Here is a 27,858-nt window from a genome sequence, read left to right on the forward strand (position 1 = left end):
AGCGAACTCAGCGTGTAGGTCGGAGAGCCGACCCAGGGTGCAGGTCGGGCATTAGTAGATTGTCGAGAAGTACACACTTCTAATGACACAGACGAAGGTGGGTCAAGAGGCCAGACGCTATATGACAAATAGGCCTGCAAGGAATCGTAACCACTTGTCAGAGAATAGTCGTCACATGTCAAGGAATATTCTAACAGTAAGAGGCTCGTATTCCTCTTGGTTCCTCCGTCGGCCTATGAGAGAAAGCCACGTGTCGACCACCGCCAGACAGAGCCTGACACCCGGCATTCCCTGACACTCGCCAGGTTCCAGAAGCCTCAGTTGCAGTATAAAAAGGGATGCTTTGTCCCTTACGTAGGTACGCTCACTCGTCATTTCTTACCAATCTCTTACTTTTCTTTCCGTCCTTACTCTGTGATTTCTGGGGAAAAAGTACCTGACTTGAGCGTCGGAGGGCCTGACCTAGGAACTTTTTCCCTAGTTTTTGGGTCTCTAACGACCGGTGGACTTGTCTGAGTGTGTGCATAGCAATAGTATCATCATCCTGATCCTTTCTTTTCATAGAACCGCCCGCGCGAACCTCTCCAGGGGATACCTTGCTGACTCAGCATCTCAACGACTTTCTGTCAACATTTAGCACAGCAAGGCCCGCCCTCATCCGACTCAGCTTCCGGATGGGATCAGCTATAAAAAGCAGCTACTTCTTTTTATTGACCAGATAGCTTGATTGGTTGAAGAAGAGCAGCTTAAGATGCCATTGAGCTTTTGATTGAAAGAAGTCATTGAGCCTTCCATCACTCTTCATATTGGAATTCAAAGATGTCCGATAAGCGAACCTGGCGAGAAAGCCCTAGTCAGACTCTGCCATAGGCCATAAACCAAACCCAGATGAGTTCAATCCTGTCCTCTAAGAATGCTACGGGTAGAAACCCCGTGTTTTGGGCTTACTTTACTAAAATGGCAAAAAAAAGGTTCCATAAAGAATGTCATCTTACTACATGAAAGCTCCACGAATGACTATGGAGAAATGGGAAAGTACCTCAGTTAATGGGACACTACAGGATCAAAGAAGGAGAGAAGGTCGAAGTTTATAAGAGAAGGGAACTAATTTTGAAAGTTAAAAATCCGCCTAAAGTGAAAGCGCTATTCTAATGCTCATCAGGTTTAGCGAGTCATTAATCGAGACAAGTTTAGTACTGACTTTCTTTCCATGCCACTTAGCACAAAGAGTTCTGGTCTGCTTGGGGTTCTTGATTCACTTTCTGAGCATTATAGTAAGAAAAAGAGACCTTAGGGCGAGGAGCGAAGAGAGTCAAAGAGATAGGTGCCCCAAAGAGGAAGCTCTATATATAGAAGGAAGAAGCTCGATCGGATTCGAGCATATGGAAGACAAGATATTGAGTGCCTGTCGAGTCTGCTAATGGGAGAGCTTTGCTTTGCACGCCTCTATATCACTTTCCCATTCCCTCCTCTTATGAAAGGAAGAATAAGCTGTTGGTGCGGAAAATATCCGACGATCAAACTCAAGTTTTGATTATGGCAAAGGGATTCAAAGTTAAGTTTAATTGTTATCTAACGTCTTGAATGAGCTTGCAGGAAAATCCTAAGTGTACTTAGGCAAAAGCCTTAACTACGGTTAGACAAGTGGAAACCCTTAGGCAAAAGCCTTAACCTCGTGTCGCGAACCAGGTGGAAGGCTAGACGGGTCGGGGAGCGAGCGTCCAACAGAAAGTCCGAAAGCATCGAGCGCCGAGCAAAAGTCCAATCGATCTGGAGGATCGTACTGGCAAAGATAAACTCTCCTGAGTGGAGTAGGTGAGGACGCGTTCCCCGGAAGAGGGAACAGTAGGCGTCGGGTCGACCTAGGTTTCCAGTCGGAAATCTGAAGTCAGAACCAGACAGTCTGGTAACTATCGAGTATTTAATTTATCATATTTATGGTATTATGTGCTAACTTTGTGTTGCAGGGTATTGTTTGGGACTAACGTATCTTGCAGGTGCAAAGGAGCAACCTTAAGCCTCGGATGAACAGTGTCCGAGGCGCCTCCATGGAGCTTGGAGGCGCCTCATGTGCAAAGGAGTGAAGTTTGTGCACAACACTGCTTGGAGGCGCCTCAAAGGAGCTTGAGGCGCCTTGGACTGCATGGAGGCGCCTCAGACTGTCCATGGAGGTGCCTCAAGCAAGATAAGAGAAGAAGTTTTCTTCGCTCATCCGCGCGGCTGACTCACAGAGTATGAGGCGCCTCGGAGTGGCTTTGAGACACCTCCAACAACCTATAAAAGGCAACCTCGAGGCAACAGCTAAAGCATCTCCTTCTAAGACATCTTTGAGCTGCAAACCGCCAACGAGACAATCCGGCCGAGCTAGGACAAGTCCCCGACGACCCAGAACTTCGATATTTCTATTTTTGAGTTGTCGGTATAGTTTCTTTTATTGCACTTGCTGTAATACTAAATTGTACACTTTGCGATATTATAGTTGTTGCCCACCGAAAGTGATCAACGATCGCGGGCCTTAGAGTAGGAGTCGCTCAAGGCTCCGAACCAAATAAACCCTTGATGTCTTCTGTGTTTGTGCTTATTACTTTTAATCTTTCCATTGCTTTATTCTGAATAAGTTTTACGAATCTGAAACGAGTGAAAGCCACGAGCGCTATTCACCCCCCCTCTAGCGCTTCTCGATCCAACAATTGGTATCAAAGCGGGGTTGCTCTGAATTGGTACAACTACCGTTCGAGCTTTTTTTTCGTCGCTTTCTCGTTCATATAGGTAAAAATAAAACCTTACACCTTTCATTTTTTTTCCCTCCAAAACCATTTTCAAAAAACTCATTCTCATCTTTTCACCATTGGTCGGCATTAGCGAAATATCGCATTTTCAAAAATTTGAAATAATATTTTTTAAAAATATTTTATTAATATTTTATTATTTTCCCTTAAAATTATTGAATTGTTATTTTTATCCTTCTCTTGCACTAATAATCCAGGAATAAGTCCTGCGACAAGTTTTTTTGTTTATTTGTGTGCTAGATCTTAAATGATATTCCAAGAAGGATTTTGCATCGTCCGCCCACCACTCTTTTCTAGCGAGGATTTTGAATATTGGAAGAACCGAATGGAATACCACGTCAAGACGCAAGTCGAGATGTGGATCATTATCCAGACCGAACTCGAGCTTCCACGTGACGGCACCAGAAAACTTATCTCATGCATCAACTGGGATTCTAGCACAATGAAAAAAGTTGAAACCGATGCCAAAGCGACCTGCATGCTACAATACGCCCTAACCAATGAAGAACTGAACCGCATCGTCCCCTTCGCAAGTGCAAAAGAGTTGTGGCAAAAGTTGATTGAGCTACACGAAGATAACTCCAATGCGAAAGTAAGTAAGCACAATTTAATTGATGAATCATTTAAACAGACTAATACTACTCTGGCCGAGGAGGGTGTTGTGTTAGTTGCAGGTACAATCAAGACTAACGAAGCTAGAAAAAAGAAGGTGTTGCAGGCGACGTGGGATGAGTCCTCCTCCGAAGATTTTGATGAAGAGCTTGAACAAACGAGCTTCCTAGCTCTACCGATACAAGTAAATATTGTCAAAACCGAGATCGAGTCCGAGTCCGAATCCGAGATCGAGAGCGAATCAGAAACTGAGTCCAAGCGAAGCCACGGATCCACATCCTTTTCCGAAGGGCCGAACCCCACTGTAAGTTCTTTACTCACCGAAACTCAAATAGATGAATTAAAGAATTTAGTTCCTTACTTGCTAAAAAAAGTTGGTTAAATCCAACGTTCGGGTCAAGTCGCTCCAAAAGGAGGTAATAGCCCTTAAGGAAGCAACTGACTCGAGTTCTTTAACTGAGCCAGTTCAAATTGGAAGTTCAACTCAAGTCCAACAACTTGAGGAAAAAAATTCTAATTTGAAAACTCAAATTAAAGAACTCAAGGACACGTTGGAATGGTTCACCATGGGTTCCAAGAATTTGGATCTAATTCTTGGAAGACAGCGAGCCATTTGCAACAAATCCGGACTTGGATTCAAAACCAAAAGTAAATATAAATCATATCTATCCTTAGTTAATAGAGATAATAGAAACATAATTCAAGCATGGGTCCCCAAGTCAAACTTGGTTAATCAAGTTGGACTTGGATAATATTGGGTCCCCAAGGATCAGATCCATTACCTTGATAGACCATATCGAGGCTATGATCCAGGGGGAGCCAATAGAAAGACCATCTTTACCAATAGATAGAACTGATTGATGCTTGTTTATTTATTTATTTTATATATGTTTAGATTTAGGATAGTTTAAGGACCTAAGCGTAATTTATACTTGTTAGTTAAACCTAGGTGTTTCAAAAAGAAAATTAAATATGTAATTTCTTTGAGCGACTCTGTCTAGAAAGTGGCGGATCTTCCCATACGCAAGAAGGCCTAATGCCTCGCCACTGACTGGGAACCAATCTTTGAAATATATATATAATTGCTTAATTGGAAAACCTAAGTTTAACTCAAATGTAAATTAATCCTTAGAAACAACCTACATTAAAAATAACCATCTAACAAAATTACTTAAGATTACCTAATTGATAACCTAGAATCAGATGAGATGAACCTAAGTTGAACTTAGTCTTCAATAAATTAATCAAAAAATAATAATTATTTTTAATTTCAAAATAATTTCAAAATTCTTTTAAAATAATTTCAAAATTATTTCAAAATTCTTTAAAAATTATTTCAAAATTCTTTAAAAATAATTTCAAAATTCTTTAAAAATTATTTGAAAAATCATTTTCAAAATTCGTTAAAAAAATACTTTAAAAATTCTTTAAAAATAATTTCATAATTCTTTAAAAAAATTTTAAATATTCATTTCCAAATTATTTTAAAAATACTTTAAAAATTCATTTCCAAATTATTTGAAAAAAAAACTTTAAAATTTCATTTCCAAATTATTTGAAAAATACTTTAAAAATTCATTTCAAAATTATATGAAAAATACTTTAAAAATTCATTTCAAAATTATTTGAAAAATACTTTAAAATTTTATTTCAAAATTATTTGAGAAATACTTTAAAAATTCATTTCCAAATTATTTGAAAAATACTTTAAAAATTAATTTTAAAATTATTTGAAAAATATTTTAAAAATTTATTTCCAAATTATTTGAAAAATACTTTAAAAATTCATTTCCAAATTATTTGAAAAATACATTAAAAATTCATTTCAAGATTATTTGAAAAGTTAATTTAAAATTCTTTTCAAAAATTATTTTAAAATTCATTTCAAAAATTATTTTAAAATTCATTTCAAAAATTAATTTCAAAAATCATTTTAAAATTCATTTCAAAAATCATTTTAAAATTAATTTCAAAAATTATTTTAAAATTCATTTCAAAAATCATTTTAAAATTCATATCAAAATTCATTTTAAAATTATTCAAAAATCATTTTAAAAATTATTTGAAAAATACTTTAAAAATCTTCTAAAAATTATTTGAAAAATATTTTTTAAAATATTAAAAATTATTTGAAAAATCTTTTTAAAATATTTTAAAAAAAATTTAAAATATTTTTAAATTCTTTAAAAATTATTTGAAAAATCATTTTTAAAATCTTTAAAAATTATTTGAAAAATCATTTTTAAAATCTTTAAAAATTATTTGAAAATTATTTTTAAAATCTTTAAAAATTATTTGAAAAATCTTTTTAAAATCTTTAAAAGTTATTTGAAAAATATTTTTAAAATCTTTAAAAATTATTTGAAAAATCTTTTTAAAATCTTTAAAAATTATTTTGAAAATTCATTTTAAAATCATTTAAAAATTATTTAAAAATTCTTTTAAAAATCTTTTAAAATTATTTGAAAATCATTTCAAAATACTTGAAAAATTATGTCAAATTGTTTGAAAATACTTTGAAAACGCTTTGAAAACTCTTTCTCAAACTTAGATTTTAAAAGAAAATTTGTGTTTTCAAATTTATGGCAAAATTTTTTTAACTTAGCTAAATATTTACAAGAAAACTTATTTTAAGGAGCTAAGTGTTTATTTCTATATTCATTTTTACTCTCTAATTTTGATATATGACAAATGGGGAGAGTATAAGGAAATTCAAAGGATCTTAAAGAAAATTCAAAACAAAAAGAAATTTTTGTTAAGAGGAGCTTCTATTTAGGGGAAGCTTTTATGTGCTTATGTTTTATTTATGCTTGTGCTTACTTATGATTATCTTTATTTGCATTTCTTACTTAACTTTGAATTTCGGTTGTCATAATCAAAAATGAGGAGATTGTTGGTGCGGGAAGCATTCGACGATCGAACTCAAGTTTTGATTATGGTAAAGGGATTCAAAGTTAAGTTTAATTGTTATCTAACGCCTTGAATGAGCTTGTAGGAAAGTCCTAAGTGTACTTAGGCAAAAGCCCTAGCTGCAGTTAGGCAAGTGGAAATCCCTAGGGAGTGGTAAACCTAGGTCATAGGGGGTGGTAACCCTATGCGGAAAGTCTTGGCGGGTTGAGGGCTTCAGGCAAAAGTCCTAGGGTGTGGTAACCCTAGGTGGAAAGTCCTTGTGTCGCGAACCAGGTGGAAGACTAGACGGGTCGGGGAGCAGGCGTCCAGCAGAAAGTCCGGAAGCATCGAGCGCCGAGCAAAAGTCCTGTCAATCTGGCAAAGGTAAACTTTCCTGAGTGGAGTAGGTAAGCACGCATTCCTCGGAAGAGGGAACAGTAGGCGTCGGGTCGACCTAGGGTTTCCGGTCAGAAATCCGAAGTCAGAATCGGACAGTCTGGTGACTGTCGAGTATTTAATTTATCATATTTATGGTATTATATGCTAACTTTGTGTTGCAGGGTATTGTTTGGGACTAACGTATCTTGCAGGTGCAAAGGAGCAACCTTAAGCCTCAGATGAACAGTGTCCAAGGCGCCTCCATAGAGCTTGGAGATGCCTCAGGTGGAAAGGAGTGAAGTTTGTGCACAACACTGCTTGGAGGCACCTCAAAGGAGCTTGAGGTGCCTTGGACTGCATGGAGGCGCCTCAAACTGTCCATGGAGGCTCCTCAAGCAAGATAAGAGAAGAAGTTTTCTTCGCTCATCTGTGCGGCTGACTCGCAGAGTATGAGGTGCCTTGGGGTGGCTTTGAGGCGCCTCCAACAGCCTATAAAAGGCTACCTCAAGGCAGCAGCTAAAGCATCACCTTCTAAGACATCTTTGATCTGCAAACTGCCAACGAGACAATCCAGCCAAGCTACGACAAGTCCTCGACAACCCGAAACTTCGATATTTCTATTTTTGAGTTGACAGTATAGTTTATTTTATTGTACTCTTTGCGATATTATAGTTGTTGCCCACCGAAAGCGATCAACGATCGCAGACATTGGAGTAGGAGTCGCTCAAGGCTCCGAACCAAGTAAACCCTTGGCGTCTTATGTGTTTGTGCTTATTGCTTTTAATCTTTCCGCTGTTTTATTCTGAATGAGTTTTATGAATCTGAAACGAGTGAAAGCCACGAACTCTATTCACCCCCCCCCCCCCTCTAGCACTTCTCAATCCAACATAAGCCTCGTCTGAAGGTGGAGCGTACATGTGTATTTCTTTCTTTAATATCCTAGTCGGCCCGAGGCAGGTCCACTCTCTTGAAAAAAGGAATTCCCTTGAGAGTAAATGGTCTGAAAGAAAGTCAGGCATCAGACATTGTAGACCCCCTACAAGACCCCAAAACAAAGCTAGCTGACGGGATGAATGAAAGTCAGAAAGATGTGGGGAGGGCAAAAGCAGGTAGATTTGGATCTGCGAGACCAGACGCTTCGCCCTTATCCAGTTCTTCCAGTGTGATCCCTGGAATCAGCCGGAAAGGGAATGAAGGAGGTGATACCATAGTGGACCCTTAAACCTCCGTTTATTTTATTTAGCCTTCTCGGTCAGCCCCTATCCAGTCTTTCATTAGTGAGTTCCTCAATCTGGGTATCAAAAGTAGTTGGTGCTTTATATTCTCCTTGGGGAACCATTAGCATCAACTTTAGATGTGTGGGCTTACGAGGGAATATCAACTAAAGAAGAGGAATCTGGACCAGAAGGGGATCAACCCTTCATTATGCAAGACAAGACCATTGGCATTATTGTATCCTTCATCCTGTACGCTCACCCATCCCTTTGATGACGTAGGGTTCTGGAACTAGGGCAGCCTGGTGAACTATAGAATCCCTCATAAGCTAGAGTAGTAAGTCAAACCATTCTAGTTGAAGAGGCGGCCAGATAGGAGAAAGGCTTATATTGACTCTAGCTGGGTTGATCCCTTTGGTTTGAGTTTGAGGAGTGGAGCAGGACGTGGATTACTTAGTATTAGTACGGTCATCCATTCCTTCAAGTGTTCTTGATTGCGATTCATACAGTAGTTGTGCCTGCCTAAGCGAGAGTATCCCTTCTGAGAACCCATTAATTAAGGTTCAAAGCTGCACCTGACCTGGGAGAAAGCTCGAAAAGAGAGGGCCGACACAAGGAGGCAGCGACTGATAGGTCGATTGTAGAGTAAGATAGAGCTTGACTGATAAGGAGAGGGGCGACACAAGGAGGCAATGACCAATAGGTCGATTGTAGAGTCAAGATAGAGCTCGAGCATATGCGAGAGAGCCGAAAGAGTAGAATAGAGGCAGCGACCATAAGGTAGATTGTAGACCCTGATAGAGCTCGACTATAAAGGAGAGGGGTGAAGTACAACAGAATAGAGAATAGAGGCAGCGACCTATAGGGAGATAGTATAAAGTAAGGATAGGCTCGCAATACTGTAATTTAAGGAGAGGGTCGAAGTACAATGAGGCAGCAATCGATAGGTCGATTGTAGACCCGATAGAGCTCGAGCGTATGCGAGAGGGGCGACTACAAGAGTATTTGAGACAGCGACCGATAGGTCGATTGTAGAGTCAAGATAGAGCTCGAGTGAATATTATGCGAGAGGTTATCCTAAGATAGAACTCGACTGTAAAGGAGAGGGCCAACGGAAAGAGTATTTGAGGCACCGACCGATAGGTCGATTATAGAGGAAGATAGAGCTCGACTAATATTGTAAAGGAGAGGGGCGACTACAAGAGTATTTGAGCAAGTGACCAAAGGGAGATCGTAGAGAAAGATAGAGCTCGATTAATATTGATAAGGAGAGGGCCAACATAGGCAGTGACCAATAGGTCGATTGTAGAGTCAGATAGAGCTCGACTGTAAAGGAGAGGGCCGAAATACAACAGAATAGAGAATAGAGGTAGAGACCATAAGGGAGATAGTATGAAGTAAGGATAGGCTCAACTGATAAGGTAAGAGTAAATGACCTAAAGCCATAAATGTTGATGGGGATTGGGTTGCTGTGGGCCAACTACAAGAATAGTTAGTAGCATAGTTAGTAGCAATAGTTGCAGATCTTTCGTAGTTTCTTTTTTGAATCTTATTTCCATTCACGACTGCAGCTGAAATGTGGTTTAGAGTAGTTCCCTTTGATCTTTTTAGGAAAAGTGATTAGTTGATGCCGTCTCAACGTCGCTACCGTACCGTGTCTATCCAAGCGCAGCCCACCGGCCAGTCACTTTCTTTGGATAGAATAAGTCAATGGGTAGCAGCTTCTTCACTCCCGGCCACTTTCATTCCAGTCTCGAAATCCTATACCGAGAAAAGAACTTGACATGTCTGAGGGACTTGCAGGATCCGCAAGAATGAACTAGTGTAATGAAGGTGGGGATTTGGTGCCATGAATGGAGAGAAAAGCATTCTTTCTGTAGCTACGCTAGGCCACGTCGCTGGTAGGTATCGCTCGTCCCTCTCCCCTACGGTCGAGCACTTTATAGTCCCTTCTTCCTTATTGTTGAGACGTCAGTCAATCCTCTTTCTCTCTCGTTCCATGACCCCACTCTTAATAACTCAAAAATGACAGTAATAAGTGAGAGTCCCAAATCCGTTTAAGAGAGATTCAGTCCCAGTAGCATCTTTTCCCTTCAAATGCCCGTACCCCGAAGTGATCTTATTATAAGTGTAGTTGTACTGATCAATCATACCTAGAACGAGAACCATTCACGACAGCGGGCCTCAGGCCAGATTAGCAGAGGAATCAACAGGTTCCCGGATGAGACTCACTAAGCAAAAGCGAAAGATAGAATAGTCACTAAGCAAGCGGAAAGGGGCATCAAATCGTTATTCGGGGCGATCTCTTTCTCAGCCGGCTCTTCACCAGCAACGAAGATTATCTTCACTTTTCAATGAGTAGTTGAGTAGCTCGACCGAAAGTATGAGTAGCTGGGTTCAAAGCTATAGCTAGCTCAGGGTCTTATGAGTTCATGAGATGGAGATCAAACGAGGAAAAGAGCTTGAATAAGTAGCTACCGGTGGCTATGAGTGAAGATGGGGTTTTGCCAGAGGAAGGAGGTACTAGTGCCGAGAGAGTTGGAGGTACGAGGGCACCGACGTTGAGACGAGGCGACGTGTGAATTGCAAGAGAAAGCAGTTAGGGGTGAAGAGCTCGGCCAGCTACCAAGGAAGCGATCCAACTACTATTTTCTTTAGTGGAATAGTGAGTAGAAAGTTGGTTGCCATTGCTTCTCGTGAAGATCAAAAGTGGATCATTTCTAGCTCGACGAAGATATAGGAATGACAAAAAGGGAGTTGGACTCTGAATTGCAGCTGAATGGGGAGGCACTTTCGCGAATCCCTCCTGCTGCTTTGAAGTGGAGTATTTTTCTGGTCTTTCCTAGGCAAGCTTCTATAGTTCCAGTCCTTGCATAAGTGTAATAGCTTCCTCACCCTTCTGGGAATGACATATAAGAGGCACTAGCAAGCCATATAGAGTGAATATTCCCGTGATTCATGCACGCATACTCCTTCTAATGCTTCAGGCCTCGTGAATGGCTACAACTAAGAAAGAGAAGGAGGGGATGAATTTTATTATTTTGTGCCCGGGCCAGTGAGCTTGCATTCCATATTTCAATCAACTAGCTCATGATACCAGTGGAATAGGAAAGAGCCTCTTATCGTCTGCTCAATGGTCAAAAGAAGAAGGTAATCACTACTCAGCTCGGGGGCTCCTATTTGGAAGAGGGATCTAGCAAATTCTTATGCATTCTGTGAATCCGCTTCCTGCTCTTCTTACAATGCTTAGGCCCATCCTCCTGACCTTATTATGCTCTGCGGTACCCCCAACTCTCCATCCACTATCTTATTGACTAACTTGGTAGCTCAGTCTCAGTTACGTGGTCTTTGGTCTTTCCATCTGAGCCCGAGCGGGGAGAAGGTGTGTAGCCTCTTTTCACGAGTCCTTCTTTCACTTAAGGAATGTGAACAAGTCGCATTCACTCTTTCCATTCCCGAAGAGTACTGATTTGCTTTCATTTCACTAATGATTCGCATAGTCGTTCATTTGACGGGCAGATGTCGATGGCCCCTCACTTCACGACCCTCATGATCCCGAATTCTTCTCTTTCGGTCTTCTTAATCCTCTCTTCTGGTGATAAGTCAGGGAGTGGCGATGCTTCCGATTCCATTGCCGAAAAGCACAAGCTCATCTCATACGCATTCTCGATACGAAAGATGAGTCACCAGTCTACCTCCCATTTGACTGTCGAAATAGCGTCTGAAAGTGTCAAAGCCTCAATCTGCCCGAAACGCAAATTCATTGCCGCTCTTATCCTTCTCTTGCTCTTTCGTCGGCTTATTGATTATAAAAGATCAGCATCTTTAGTTGACCTAAGTCATAGTGATGAAGGGCTCCGCCAACGCAGGTGAAGGATCAATCTCAATGTCGGTACCTTACTATAACAATAGGAGCGGGTCCAAGACCACCTATTCTCATGCTATGAGTTCTTTGGTTGTGGGAGACTTCACTATTCTATTCTTCTTCCGATGTGCACCATCAATATCAATCAGTGCACCAAAGGAATCTAGATTGAAATGCCAAGTCCAAGCTCTGGTGTCAGAGTGCTGAAGGGGCAGTTAGGCTAACGCGTACGTGGTCCATTTCCAATCCTTCCTCTTTATGTAAGGAAAATTGCATTATCCCTTGGAGATTCCTTTGTTCGAGGCTGTCTCATTCTCATACTCTATAGAATAGAAGATCTGGTCGAATGATAGAAGAATCTATGGGTTCGTTAGGAATCGATAGTCGTTGTCTGGACATAGGAGTGAGAGCCGGCCGGGAAGAGGAGAGATCAAGGATGGAGCTACTAGCTACTAGCTACTAGTTGGAAAGGAATTCCCAAGAGGTCCAGACATTCGAATAGCTAACGAAAGACTAGGAGCGACGAGCCTCCAAATCAAAATCTGAGTTCCGCCCCACAGTGATAAAGGCATTCATCCGGCTACATAGTTAGTTCGATCGTTTAATTCAAGGGTAGAAGGCCCCATCCCAGGACGAAGAGAAAGAGAGGGTCGAGGTAACAACAGGTAGCTTGCCGCCTTTTATTTGAGAAAAAAAGGTGGAACCGCCACCCTAGCGGCCCCCTGAGCCTGGCCCCCCAGGATTTCAGAGGGAGTAAATCACGGCGAGTGCTGGGCTAGAAAGTTGACTGGGGTCTTAGGAGTTTTTTACCAGCAGACCAGGAATATTATTCCCGTGTGCAACTGGTGACCCTCAATCTTTGGCCATTTGAGCAAACAACCAGGCAACTTACCTCGCCGCCTTTTATTGAACTAGGGAGTGGAAGTCATCAATCTTATCTGATCCTGTCCGAATCGCCGAACCAAAGGACGCTGGGCACGCGGCACGCTCCTAGTCGATGGAGTGGATCTCCGGCTGGTCGAACGAAGCTCCGGCGATCCTGCACAAAAGTCGAGCCGGGAAGGGGTTCCCGGCGGCGACCCTCCGACGCTCAAGTCAGGTAAGTGGTGGAAAAAGTGGCTGCCAAGCTTGTATTATGCGTACCTCTGGAGAAGTAAGAGGCTCTTTATATAGGGCGGGGAAGGAACTAATGCATGTCCACCGAGGTACATATGTGTCAGCAACCCATACCTCGGTATGCACTTGTCAGAGAGCTTACCTGACACCATGCTGCTACAGCCCGAGCATGTCTTCGATGGGACAACAGGATACCCCGTTGTCAGACTAGGAGTATGGCGTAGCCATACGATTTGATAGCTGTCAGAAGGGGTTCCCGTCCTTTACCCACCGCCCAGCCGGGACGTCCGTCCGGCCGACCGGGCGAAGAATGTCGTCCGGACGGCCTTAGTTCCCTGTGCCGGCCGGGCGGCACGTCCTTCCGCTCGGTCATTATGCACTGTTTCGTTGAGCGTCGGAACCCTAGTCCCTGCCAGGGTGCCTTTTACTACCAGATGTTTGCTGGTGAACCGATCGGCTTGCCCTTTCTTTGTGGATCCGGTCGGCTCACCATTCTTCAATGGACCGCCTGGCCCTTTGACCTTCACGTGGCGTTAACCCCTCGTTATGGGGTTCTGGATTCTTACCACCGGATCACTTGCCTTCCCCTCGAGTCTAGTCGAGGGAGGCGAAGTCCGACTGACAGGACCGCCGATCTGAATGAGCAATGATCATTGCATTAGGCCGCTCGGCCATGCATAAGGATGCTTATCCGTTCGGCGGTATCTTGTCCGTGCCTTGTGCTTTCTTGGAATCCACGTCCGCTGTTCTCCCATGCTACCTATCACGTGCTCTGCGCACGGTAAGGGGAGCTCATTAAATGCGGCTAATAACCGGCTGACACGTGGCGATCGTGCATTTGTCAGCGTATGGCGGTTGCGTCACTTCCGATGGGACAGCCGCCGTTTGAAATGGACGGCTAGATGACCACCTCGATATCAACGACCTGGATCGGACGGTGGAGATTGCTCCCGGGCGGCGATATAAAGCTCTCGACTCTATTTCCGCCGCATTTCGTCCTCCTCGTTCCCAGGCACCTGTTGCTCCTCCTTTCGCCGGCGATCGTGTGCTCAGGCTCTCCGGCGACCATACGACTTCCCCCGACCCTCTCCCTCGCTTGTAAGACCCTTCTTCTCACTCCCGACGCTTTCTTCTTTCTGTTAATCGTCTCCTTCAGTCGGTTTTCCTCCATTCCTTGCTTGAACCCTCCTTTTCTATCCCGCATTCTTGTCTTTCGATCATGACCAGTACCTCGCAGTCGACCGGCGGCGCTCCGGGTCTATGGTATACGACCATGGAGAGCCGTTTTGACGAGGAAGACGCATTGCGTCTCGTTCAGACATACGACCTGCCAACTGACCACCAAATAGTGTTAGCCACACCGGCCGATCGGCCTCATGAACCGCCGTCCGGCACGGTTCTTTTCTTTCGAGATCAATTTCTAGCCGGACTGCGTTTTCCACCCCACAAATTTTTCTTAGAAGTTTGCAACTATTTTCGCATTCCGCTCGGCCAGATAGTTCCCAACTCTATTAGGCTGCTGAGCGGAGTGATAGTTTTGTTCAAACTGAACGGCATCCCCTTAGTCCCAAAAGTTTTCCATTACTTCTACTATCCCAAACAAGCCAAGTGGGGTACCTTTGTTTTCCAGTCTAGAATAGGCTTCATCCTCTTTGATAATATGTCGAGCTCCAACAAACATTGGAAGGAGCATTTTTTCTATATACGTTTTCCCGAGCGGCCAACTTTCCGCACCAAATGGCAGACGGCTATGCCCGCGCAACCGGATCTCGGCAAGTTTAGAGGCGACGCAGACTACCTTCATGCAGCCGAATGGCTAGTCGGCCAGCGCTATCATATTGACAAGCTACTCCTCCCGGGAGTAATGTACATATTCGGCTTGTCCTCTACCACAGCCGATCTGCCCTGCAGTATGAGTAAGTTTCCTTATCTTCCCATTTGTTTTGTTCTAACTGATTTATTTTCTGCTTCTGCAGCTGAAGTCATGTGGCGTGCCAGAGCTACCGAGAAGCTCAAATTGAAGGCCGCTCAGATTGAGGAGGTGACGAATAAGGAGGTCGCCGAGCGGGGCCTCGATCAAGCCGCTCCGACCGGCGAATCAGGCGAGGGGACACGGGAGGTCCCTGAAGCCTCAGACGCCCCTGCCCCTCATGATGAGGCCGCGGGCGACATAGAACCTCCCCCCGAAGCCGAGGTGGAGGGTCGTTCGGGCGATGATGTGCCGCTACGCACTCGGAAACGCCGACGACCGGAATCCGCATCTGCTTCGACACTTGATGAGCCACAGCCCGAGCGGGGCGCGGGTGCACCAGTGCTGTCCGGGACGGTTTCCCTCGAGAGTACTCTGACCCCTCATGGTTCTCCGAGGGCCAGCTCTGAAGTGCCGGCGTCCAGCCCTGCAAGAACCCTGCACCGTATCAGGCGTCTGGGTGAACTTCCTTCTTCGTCCGCCGGTGGGCCGTCCGATAAGGCCTCTGCTTCTCAAGGTGAGCCGAGCGGCCAGAACTTAATTAAAACTGTTCTACGCCTTCCTTCGGAGGCGTACATGGCGGCTACTGATCGGCCAATGGTACCCGAACAGCAGATCACCTTGACGGGCCCTCTTGCCCAAGCTTGGATAGATGCTCGGCGTCGAATAGCCAAGATGACTCTCGGGCAGCTCATCGATAGCAACCTTCAACAAGCCACCGGGGTATGCTCTCTTTTTCTTTGTTTACATATTCGAATTGTGTTTTTAACCTGTGCACCTTTGCTGGCAGAACTGGGTGGAGCAGATCGCTATTAGCGATCGATTGGCCGAACTGGAGGACGAGCTGAAAAAACAAAAAGCTGTGGGGGGTAACGGGCAGTCGACGACCGCTCTGGAGAAGGCCAAAAAATCACTGGACGCCGAACGGAAAAGGGCGACCGATCTGTCGAGCAAGGTCGTTCGGCTTGAGGCGATGCTCAAGCAACGAGACAAGGAGATCCAAACGGCGGTCACTCGAAAGCAACGGGCCATTGATGATATGGACCGCATGAAGGTGGAGATCCGGGGGCTCGAACAACGCATCAAGGACCTGGATGCTCTGCTGGCCACCGAGAAGGAGAGCCGCTCTGCGGATCTCCAAAGATTTGATGGAGACTTGGCAGAGCTCCAGGCCGCCAGCGACGCTGCCCACACCGCGCTCAAGGAATACCAAGAGGGGGAGTCGGCCCGCTCGAACGAAGTGAGGAAGGCGTTCCTCCGTTCAGAAGACTTCGGAGAGAAGTTTACCGACAAGATATCCCTCACGTTCGAGGAGGCGATCAAGGCAGCGGTGGGCTATCTGAAGACCAAAGGTCACCTGCCTGCCGAGCTGGCCATCCCCCCCGAGGATCTTGCGAGCGTGATGGACACCATCCCCGACGCTCTTTTTGATTTTGATGTGTGAGGAGCGTTTTTATAAACTTTTTTGCATTCCGCCGTTCGGCCCTGCTCATCTCTGTAATGACTTTCTTGGCTTGCCTAATAGATAATCTTCTGTTCCTTTCACTTTTTATTTTGACAAGAAATTTTCCCCCCATCATGACTAAGTGTTCTTTAAAACTCTTACGCTCGGCACCACGCTATGCCAGACAAGCGAATTGTCTTTAATGTCTTTCATCATGCGACTGAGCACCACGGTATTTATAGCCGGATGGCGTGGCTCTCGATCTTTAACGACGGGGCTCGTCGGCCTTCCGCTCGGACGTTTATAGACGCCGGCTCGTCTCTCGATCATTAACGACGGAGTTCGTCGGCGCGGATATTTATAGCCGGACGGCGCGACTCTCGATTTTAACGACGGGGCTCGTCGGCCTTCCGCTCGGACGTTTATAGACGCCGGATCGTCTCTCGATCTTTAACGACGGAGCTCGTCGGCGCGGGTATTTATAGCCGGACGGCGCGGCTCTCGATCTTTAACGACGGGGCTCGTCGGCCTTCCGCTCGGACGTTTATAGACGCCGGCTCGTCTCTCGATCTTTAACGATGGAGCTCGTCGGCGCGGATATTTATAGCCGGATGGCACGGCGCTCGATCTTTAACGACGGGGCTCGTCGGCCCGGCGGAGCGTTTATAGATGCCGGCTCGCCTCGATCTTTAACGATGGAGCTCGTCGCGGATATTTATAGCCGGATGGCACGGCGCTCGATCTTTAACGACGGGCTCGTCGGCCTGATCGGACGTTTATAGACGCGGCTCGTCTCGATCTTTAACGACGGAGCTCGTCGGCGATATTTATAGCCGACGGCGCGGCTCGATCTTTAACGACGGGCTCGTCGGCCTTCGCCGGACGTTTATAGACGCCGCCTCTCGATCTTTAACGATGGAGCTCGTCGGCGTGGATTTATAGCCGGACGGCGCGGCTCTCCATCTTTAACGACGGGCTCGCCGGCCTTCCGCCGACGCGTTTATAGACGCCGCCTGCCTCGATCTTTAACGATGGAGCTCGTCGGCGTGGATATTTATAGCTGGACGGCGCGGCTCTCGATCTTTAACGACGGGGCTCGTCGGCCTTCCGCTCGGACGTTTATAGACGCCGGCTCGTCTCTCGATCTTTAACGACGGAGCTCGTCGGCGCGGATATTTATAGCCGGACGGCGCGGCTCTCGATCTTTAACGACGGGGCTCGTCGGCCTTCCGCTCGGACGTTTATAGACGCCGCCTCGTCTCTCGATCTTTAATGACGGAGCTCGTCGGCGCGGATATTTATAGCCGGACGGCGCGGCTCTCGATCTTTAATGACGGGGCTCGTCGGCCTTCCGCTCGGACGTTTATAGACGCCGGCTCGTCTCTCGATCTTTAACGACGGAGCTCGTCAGCGCGGATATTTATAGCCGGACGGCGCGGCTCTCGATCTTTAACGACGGGGCTCGTCGGCCTTCCACTCAGACGGAGGAGGCCGCTCGGCTGGAGTTTCTTTTTTCCGAGCTGCTTGCGCTTCTTCCACATTGATATATTCATTCGCCCGGTGTAGCATGTGATCATTGTCTCGGGGCGGTTTTCGGATGAGCGATCGGAAGAAATCTCCATCCATCAAGCCTTGTGTGAAGGCATTCATCATAGTTTCAGAGGTAGCAGTTGGAATGTCCATCGCCATTTGGTTGAATCGCTGGATGTAAGCTCGGAGCGATTCACGGGCTTCTTGCTTGATGGCGAACAGGCTAACGCTTGTTTTCTGGTAGCGTCGACTGCCGGCAAAGTGGTGAAGGAAGGCCGTCCGGAAATCCTTGAAGCTCGTGATTGATCCGTCCGGCAGTCTCCGAAACCACCGTTGAGCCGATCCCGAGAGAGTGGTAAGAAAAACTCGGCACTTTACTCCATCTGTGTATTGATGGAGGTTGCCGTGTTATCAAACTTACCCAGATGATCATCCGGGTCGGTTGTCCCATTGTACTCGCCGATCGTCGGAGGCATGTAGTGCTTTGGCAGAGGGTCTCGTAGAATAGCCTCTGAAAATTGGCGATTGATCCGCTCGGGCGATGCGTCCGCTCGGGGGGCTTTCCCCTTCCTGTCATCTCGTCTGGGCATTTCATCCGAAGAAGACCCCCTATCTCTGTGAATTGGTATGGCTTCAGGGGTACGGAACAGAGCCCGATGAAATGCGACGGTGGCAGGTGGTGCTTCCGCTCGGTGGCCTTGCGCTTCCGCTCGACCACCAGATGCTGATGTTGCTTGCTGCTCTGTCCGCTCGGCCGTGGCTTTCTGTTTTTGCTCCGCGAGCTTGGCGGCCCTTATCTCAATCAAAGCATCGAGTTCTTCATTTGAAAGCGTCACCGTTTGTTGTCGTCCAGCCTCGTCCATTGTTTCCGATCGGATGCAGGAGCGTTCCCACAGACGGCACCAAATTGATCCTGTCCGAATCGCCGAACCAAAGGACGTTGGGCACGCGGCACGCTCCTAGTCGATGGAGTGGATCTCCGGCTGGTCGAACGAAGCTCCGGCGATCCTGCACAAAAGTCGAGCCGGGAAGGGGTTCCCGGCGGTGACCCTCCGACGCTCAAGTCAGGTAAGTGGTGGAAAAAGTGGCTGCCAAGCTTGTATTATGCGTACCTCTGGAGAAGTAAGAGGCTCTTTATATAGGGTGGGGAAGGAACTAATGCACGTCCACCGAGGTACATATGTGTCAGCAACCCATACCTCGGTATGCACTTGTCAGAGAGTTTACCTGACACCATGCTGCTACAGCCCGAGCATGTCTTCGATGGGACAACAGGATACCCCGTTGTCAAACTAGGAGTATGGCGTAGCCATACGATTTGATAGCTGTCAGAAGGGGTTCCCGTCCTTTACCCACCGCCCAGTCAGGACGTCCGTCCGGTCGACCGGGCGAAGAACATCGTCCGGACGGCCTTAGTTCCCTGTGCCGGCCGGGCGGCACGTCCTTCCGCTCGGTCATTATGCACTGTTTCGTTGAGCGTCGGAACCCTGGTCCCTGCCAGGGTGCCTTTTACTACCAGATGTTTGCTGGTGAACCGATCGGCTTGCCCTTTCTTCGTGGATCCGGTCGGCTCACCATTCTTCAATGGACCGCCTAGCCCTTTGACCTTCACGTGGCGTTGACCCCTCGTTATGGGGTTCTGGATTTTTACCACCGGATCATTATCTATTACTGCTCTCCGCCAAAGTGAGGGCTTTTGCAAACTTGAATACACTAGAAAGCATCAAGTGGAATGAACTAGCTTTTCACATGAATGTGTAAAAGAGCTAATAGCACAGATGGGCAAGAATGCTAGCAAAGTACTCTTTAACCCGCCCCAACTGGGACCAGTGGACAAGTCACATATTCATCGGTCTCTTCCAATTCCTACGAACACTTTCATTCCTTACTAAAAGGAAGCGGGAAGGGAACATTAGGCGTCGATCCGGCTTAGATCCATTTTGGATATCTAAGTCGAGATCGTGCCTAGATTCCAGTCTCGGAAAGACGGAATCTAAGTCATACTCTTTTTTGCTTATCTATATAACTGTGCTAACAAACTATTTTGCAAGGCATACTTATTATTTGCCTCCGGACTAACGTTTGTCTTGCAGGACGGATTCTGCGGGAAAACAGGGTCCGGGCGTCCGGGAGGCAAATTTCATCCAAACTCGCGCGTCGCCACGTGGAGCTTGCTGGTTGGACCTGCCACGTCCCACCAGGATGCCCGGAAGGGATCCAGGGCTCCCCGAGCCTCATATAAAAGGAGGGTCAGAGGGGAGCTTCAAAACAACAACTGAAAGAAAGTCTTCTACTGCTTGCTCTGCTGCTCTGCGCTCCTGTGACGCCAACAAAGCTCCGACAACATGCTCCTTCACTTTTTGTTAAATTATTGTCGGTATTTGCTTTATTTCCATTAGCATTCCTGTACTTTAGTTTGTAACAATTTTTGAACTGCTAGTGATTACCCATCGAAAGCACTCTTGTGTGCGGGCGTTGGAGTAGGAGTCGACACAGGCTCCGAACCAAGTAAAATCATCTTGTGTTAGCATTGTCATTTTATTTCCGCTGCGCGTAACTCTTTCTAAACGATTTTATTTATCGATATTCACCCCCCCTCTATCTAATCTCATGGTCCAACAAGTGGTATCGGAGCCGGTACCGCTCTAATTTGGTGCAACCACCAATCAGACAAGAGGGGGATTTGTTTTTAATTTTTTTTTTCTTTCTTTCTTCAGATTTCAGTGTTTCGTAAAATTTCAAACTGGTGTAATTACCTTTTTGGAAATTTCCTTCCGTCGTAAATACATCTAAATTGGTGTAACACTAATTTAACTATTTTTTTTCCCGTACTACTAATCCAAGACCAAGTCTTGGAACCTCTCTATTTGTTTTTCTTTTTGCAGATCAAAAAATGTCCCAATTGGAAGGCTTCAGCACAGTACGTCCTCCCCTATTCAACGGGGATGACTTCTCGTACTGAAAGAAAAGAATGGAAGTCTACCTAAAGACGGACTACGATCAATGGTTCAGTGTCATAAAAGCCTATCGAGTGTCAGTCGACAACTTCGGAAATCCACTAGACCCGGAACAGTGGACTCCGGACATGAGAAAGAAGGCATCAACAGAGAACAAAACGATTAACACACTACACTGTGGATTAACAAGGGAAGAGCTTAACCGGGTCGGACCACATCAGAATGCAAAAGAGCTGTGGGACAAATTGATCGAGCTGCACGAAGGAACCAACAACGCCAAGGTAACGAAAAGGGATTTACTATTAAATAGAATATTTAATATAAAAATGCAGGAAGGAGAAATGGTGAGTCAGCTACACGCGAGGATCAAGGACATCCTCAACGGACTCCACGCGATAGGCCACCAAATGGAAAATAGGGATCTGATAAGGTACGCCCTAAACGCCTTTCCGCGTAATTCCTTGTGGGCATCCATCGTGGATGCCTACAAAATTTCTAAAAATTTATCAAAATTAAAACTAGATGAACTCTTCTGTGAATTAGAACTGCATGAGCAAACTAACGCCGGGGTCGAGAAAGGTGTAGCCTTATTTGCAGGTCCCTCAAGAGAAAAGAAGAACAAGATTGAACCTGAAGAAGACTCTGATCAGAACTCTGAAGACGAAGAACACCTGGTGAACCTGGTAAGGAAGATGTTCACCAGGAGAAAAAGGAGCTTCAGCAAAAAAGATCTTCAGAAGATCAACTCTCCAATCGATTCAAGGAGCGTGATGTGCTTCGGTTGCAACAAAAAGGGTCACTACAAGAACGAGTGCCCGAAACTGAAGAACGACAAACCAAAGCTAACCAAAAAGAAGGCGCTCAAAGCAACATGGGACGACACTTCCTCGGACGAATCGGAAGCCGAAGAACAAAAGAACCAGAGTTACCTCGCGCTGATGGCCCGCGAAGAAGGATCGGAGGATGAATCGGAAGACGGGTCCGAACCCGAATCGAGCCACGAGTCCGTACTCGTTTCCGAAGGTTCCGAAGAGGTATGCCGAAATCTAAACAGAAAATTTTTTAAAATTATTTCCTGCTTAAACAATAAATTAGTAAAAATAGAAAATGAAAATAAATCACTCCTTGAGGAAAATCAAGACCTCAAGGAACAAATCAAAAACTCAAGTCCAACTCAAGATCTAACACTTGAGGAGGAGAATCTAACACTAAAAACAGAAATTAATAATCTAAAGGAAATACTAGAAAAATTCACAACGAGGTCCAAAAACTTAGATTTAATTTTAAACAATCAAAAAGCAAGTTACAACAAAACTGGACTTGGTTACAAATCAAGTTCAACTAAAACCTTTAAATCATTAATAACCCAACACAAACCAACACGTAAAGCTTGGGTTCCGAAAGCGTGTCTCACCACGCAAGTAGGACTTAACCAATTCTACATACCTAAAGAAAAAATATATTATATAAATTCAAATAAACCAAAACCAAAATACAAACCTAAATCAAACAACTCAAAATCTAAAACCCACCAAAATTAGACTATCACCAAGTTAATTATGATTATAAAAGAAATAGACATAAACCAAAGAACAAAAATTAAATTAATGGTCATTAATTCAGGGGGAGGCTCTAGAATAGCTGACACCTCCAAAACTAACTTACCCGGCAGGGTAACCCCAACCAATCTACCCGACAGGGTAATTAGGACTAGTTAAAGAGGGTCCAAGTTTAACTTGAAAAAAGATACTGGTGAAGTTTTGGATGATAGTACGTTAGGGAAGCTTAGTCTATGCATGTCTAGGAAGATATGGCTTCGACCTGGTGCATCTGGCTAAGTGGAACTAACTAAAGCTATCCTTAATGAATCGTAACCAGTTAGACCAAGGTTTTGTACTAAGTCCAGTGGATAGGACTATTTGGAAAACCTCGAAGGCATGGTTACTTTAATGATGTCCGAGTGACTCACCATAGCCCAGAAGTTTATCCAAAGAACGCCTATTTGTTGAACCCAAAGCTAAACCTGAATCTAACACAAGTTAAAAACAAACCCTAAAGTTGAACCTAATTCATCTCACAAAATTATAGAATTCCCTGATTGACAACATAGATCGGGTGAGATGACTAAGAAATTAAAATTAAATTAAAATTAAATTAAATTAATTGAAATTAAATTAAAATAAAATTAATTCAAATTAAATTAAATTAAAATTAATTCAAATTAAATTAAATTAAAATTAATTCAAATAAAATTTAAATTAAATTAAATTTAAATTAAACTTAATTTTTTTAACTTAAAAATTTATTTTAAAAATTAAACTTAAATTTTCTTAAACTTAAAAATTTATTTTAAAAATAAAACTTAATTTTTTAAAAAACTTAAAAATTCATGTTAAAACTTAATTTTTTTAAACTTAAAAATTTATTTAAAACTTAATTTTTTAAAAAAAATTATTTTAAAACTTAAAAATTTATTAAAAACTTAATTTTTTAAACTTAAAAACTTATTTTTAAAACTTATTTTTTTAAAAAACCTAAAAATTTATTTTAAAATTAAAACTCAAATTTTCGTTAACTTAAAATTTTATGTTAAAATTGAAACTTAAATATTTTAACTTAAAAATGTATTAAAACATTTTTTCAATAGTTAGACTAACCCCAATTTCTACCTATTGTAGGAAACTAAGTGGATTTTAAGATAGTGGTTGCTCCAAACACATGACTGGAGATCACACAAAATTCACTCAACTCACCTACAAAAGCCTAGGAACAGTTGCCTTTGGGAACAATGGCAGATTCAAGGTAATTGGTATAGATAACATAGAACTAAAAATTGACTTTATCATTACAAATGTTTTACTTGTTGAAAATTTCAAATATAATCTCTTGAGTATCAGTCAACTGTGTGATACTATGTATAAGGTTAGGTTTTTATCTACAGAATGCTTAATCAAACACCTAGACAACCCTAACATAAGCCTAAAAGGGTTTAGAAAAGACAACATCTATGCAATCAACTTAATCACTTCTTCAATTGAGTGTCACTTAACACAAAAAGAAGAAACCTGGTTATGGCATAGAAGGATGTCACACACAAATTTTAGAAACATAAGTAAACTAAATGGATTAGTTAGAGGTCTACCAAAATTACCTAACTTAGACTCAACCATATGTAATGCTTGTCAACAAGGTAAACAGACAAAATCCACCCACAAACCAACTAATCAATCACAAACCAACTCAATACTCAAACTATTACACTTAGACCTATTTGACTCCCATGGAGTCAAATCAATAAATGGAAGTCTATGTTGGTGCAATCGACCTAGGTTTTGATGTGTGTGTCAAAGAGTTTAAGTTAGGCTTTCATATGTATTTGATATGTGTTTGAGTCATGCAGGACTTGGTGGAACACATAAGGACTTGGTGTGACCAAGCTCGGGAAGCTCATCCAAGGGCTCGGATCGTTGAGTCGGTGAAGGATGGTGTGGAAGACATCCGAGGGACCGCGCGGACGAGGAGCAATGGAGTGGAGCCGAAGGAAGTGGACTTCAAGGCAACGTGAAGGATGGCACGGAGAGGAGCCGCGGGCTCGGGTGCATCTGAGGGACGAAGGCCGAGGAAGAGGACTTCAAAGGCGACTCCGGAAAGGATGAGAGGAGTGAATGTACTGGGACCAGTCGACTGGTCATGGGACCAGTCGACTGAAGCATTCTGTGCTTGTCCACTAAAGGGACCAGTCGACTAGTCCTAAGACCAGTCGACTGGTACATGATCGTTGGCAGAAAACGGGCTCTAAAGAGAGCCGTTGGCGTTGCCTAACGGCTAGCACCAGTCGACTGGTGCATGGACCAGTCGATTGGTGTCAGAGTTTGAGTTGATTGGTGATCAACTCTTTCCCCTTACTTAAGGGGAGCTTTGGGGCATTGAAGGGGTTACTGATACTCATTGTGAACCTTCTGAATCTTGCCCAAAGCTTCCAAGCAAACTCTCTTCCTTCTAGCCCTAAGTTTCATCTTGTAAAGAGGAAGAGAACTTTGTGAGAGGTTTGCTCCACCGAGAAGGAGAAGCTCTAGCCGGAGATTGCCGGGGACTGATCCACCAAAGGATCAAGGGCTCGTCCACCTCAAGGACACGTCGTGGAGTAGGAGCAAGCAATCTCCGAACCACGTTACATCGAGCGTGTTAGCGTTTGTATTCTCGTTTGTGTTTCATTGTTTTAGTTTCTATATTTCCACTTGCGCAAACTAACGTATTGTAGAGAAGAAATTGACTTGGGGGTGGCCTAGCTATCCAACCCCCCCTTCAAGCCGGCCACCGATCCTCCAACAATTGGTATCAGAGCAAGGAAGCTCTTCAACGGACTAATCGCCAAGAAGAACAACATCATCAAATGGCCGGCTCAAACATTCATCCACCCAAATTCGAAGGAGACTTCTCTTGGTGGAAGAGGAGAATGGAGGTATTCTTTAATACCGATTTTGACATTATGCTAATCATGAGGAGTGGTTTTGAAGAGCCCAAGGATGAACACAATGAGACAATCGACATAACAAGATGGACCAAAAGGCAAAAAGAAGAGCATCTAGCAAATGCCAAGGCAATCCATCATCTACATAATGTTCTTCCCCAACAATAAATAACAAGGGTTGGAAGCTACTCAAGCGCCAAGGAATTATGGGAAAAGCTAGTGGAGCTTCACGAAGGGACATCGAAAGCAAAATTGGCAAGAAGAGACCTCCTTCGAACTCAACTCAACAATATCAAACTTGAGAAAGGAGAAAAGGTATCAACTTTACATTCTAGAATTAAAGAAATTATTAATGGACTAACAAGTGTAGGTGAGACACTCTCAAATCGAGACATGATGACAAAAGCCCTAAATGCTTTCCCAAGAACCACAACTTGGAGCTCCATTGTAGATTCATACTACATATCAAAGGACCTAGAGAAATCCTCTCTAGATGAACTCTTCTCAACAATGGAGCTTCACGAAACAAGAGTTGAAGGATTAGATGGAGAAGCTCATAAATCAAGAGCAGTAGCCCTTGTGGCAAACAAGGGAAAGGGAAAGAAGAAGAAATCTTCATCACCACCATCTTCCGACTCCGAAGAATCAAGTGCCTCAATGGATAGCGATCAAGAGGCATATATGGTAAGGAAAATGAGAAAGGCATTTAAATCCTTTTCATCTAACAAATCTCATGATAGGAAAAGCTCAAGAAGCAAAAGTAGGACAAGGAAGATAATTTGCTACAATTGCCAAGGAGAAGGACACATAAGAGATGATTGTCCTCTCTTGAAAAAGAAGGAAGGGAAGAAGAAGAAGGAGAAGACAAAAGAAAAGGGGAAGAAGGCTCAAAACCTAAAAGCAACATGGGATGATCCTTCATCTTCATCGGAGGAAGAAGAGCATCACATAGTCAATTTTGCTCTCATGGGGATTGATGATGTAGCTTCCACCTCATCCGAACAAGAAGAAAGAAGGAGCTCAAGTGAAGATGAAGAAGGGAGCTCAAGTGAAGGGGGAGGTCAAACTTCGGATTCGGACTTCTCGGTAAGTGAGGTATATAATCTTCCTCCTCATGTTTTAATTAAAATTATTAAAAGTACAAATGATGATTTGTTTAAGGCAAAAAGGAAAAAACAAATCTTTGAAAAATGATATTTGTATGCTTGAAGAAAAATTAGAATCCATGACTCTTAGGGAAAATGATATCCATGCTTCCTCTACAAGTTCAAATGATTCATGTTTAGAAGAGGAAAATAGGAAATTAAGGGAAAAGGTAGAATACCTTACCAACGCCCTTAGGAAATTTGAAATTGGCTCAAAAACCCTAAATATGATCATTGGGAGCCAAAGGGCAAGTTTTAAGAAAAATGGGATAGGATACAATGAACAAAATAATGAAAAGACCTATCATTGTCTACTTGCTAGGGGGCAATCCAAGACAAAGACCATAGATAGGAAATGGATCCCCAAAGAGTACTTGGTCAACCCAATTAAAAAGAATTTCTATTGGGTGCCAAAATCAATCCTCAAGGGTTAGAGGATTTTATGGCAAGTCAACCATGGAAGTCAATAATTCAAATTTTTTCCTATATGGTTGACTTGAGACCTTAAGGGGGAGGACTTAGCCTTGATAGAGATTTATGATCAAGAGGGCTAAGTAGAGGTTACCTTTATCTCACAATGATTTGTATTACTTTCTAACCATGAATGTGAGATATTAGGATGATACAAGTAATTCACTTATGCTTATGGCATTTTGATGAGTTATGAAGTGTATCAATGTTTAGTGATCATAGGCCAATTATGGGGAAAGCAAATGTTTAATTAATGGACATCTTGCCCATAGATCATAGTTGGACATTTCAAATGTTTTGAAAACAATTCTATGTATTATTTACTGTGGTCTAGCTATTTTAAAACATATGATTGCAAAACTGAGCTTGAAATTGATACAAACTTGCATGTTTCTGATATTTTTGAAACTTGGTCAAAATTTTGAAAATAGGTTGACTTTTCATGAAAACATATTTTTCTTAGTTAAAGAACATTATAAGAAATATGTGTTCAAAATTTCATGATTTTTCGAATTTTCTAGAATTTTTTATGGATTTCTGAAGTTGGCTGCCATAGGCTGAAATTGATGTTCAGTTTGTGCCAGTCGACTGGTGCAGATACCAGTCGACTGGTACCAGCCTTTCAGCATTTTGTTGGTCTTTAAAATCAAATTTTTGGTTCAAATTTGGTTGGAACTGATACCATAGTATGTATACGTATCTGGTACAATATTTTTGATGGTGTCAAAGGGGGAGAAATGGGCAGGTTTAAGTTAGAAATCTACTTGGGAATTTACTTGGGTGCCAATCTTTGAAAATTAAGATTAAGAGCATGTGTTAAGGGGGAGCTTGGGTTTTATGCTTCATATTTACATATTGCCTGTACTTTTCAAAGTTGTTATTGGTGCCTAACTTAAACATATTGCCACACATCAAAAAGGGGGAGATTGTTGGTGCAATCGACCTAGGTTTTGATGTGTGTGTCAAAGAGTTTAAGTTAGGCTTTCATATGTATTTGATATGTGTTTG

The sequence above is a fragment of the Zingiber officinale genome, chromosome 5B (assembly GCF_018446385.1).
Source record: "Zingiber officinale cultivar Zhangliang chromosome 5B, Zo_v1.1, whole genome shotgun sequence".
Lineage (NCBI taxonomy): Eukaryota > Viridiplantae > Streptophyta > Magnoliopsida > Zingiberales > Zingiberaceae > Zingiber > Zingiber officinale.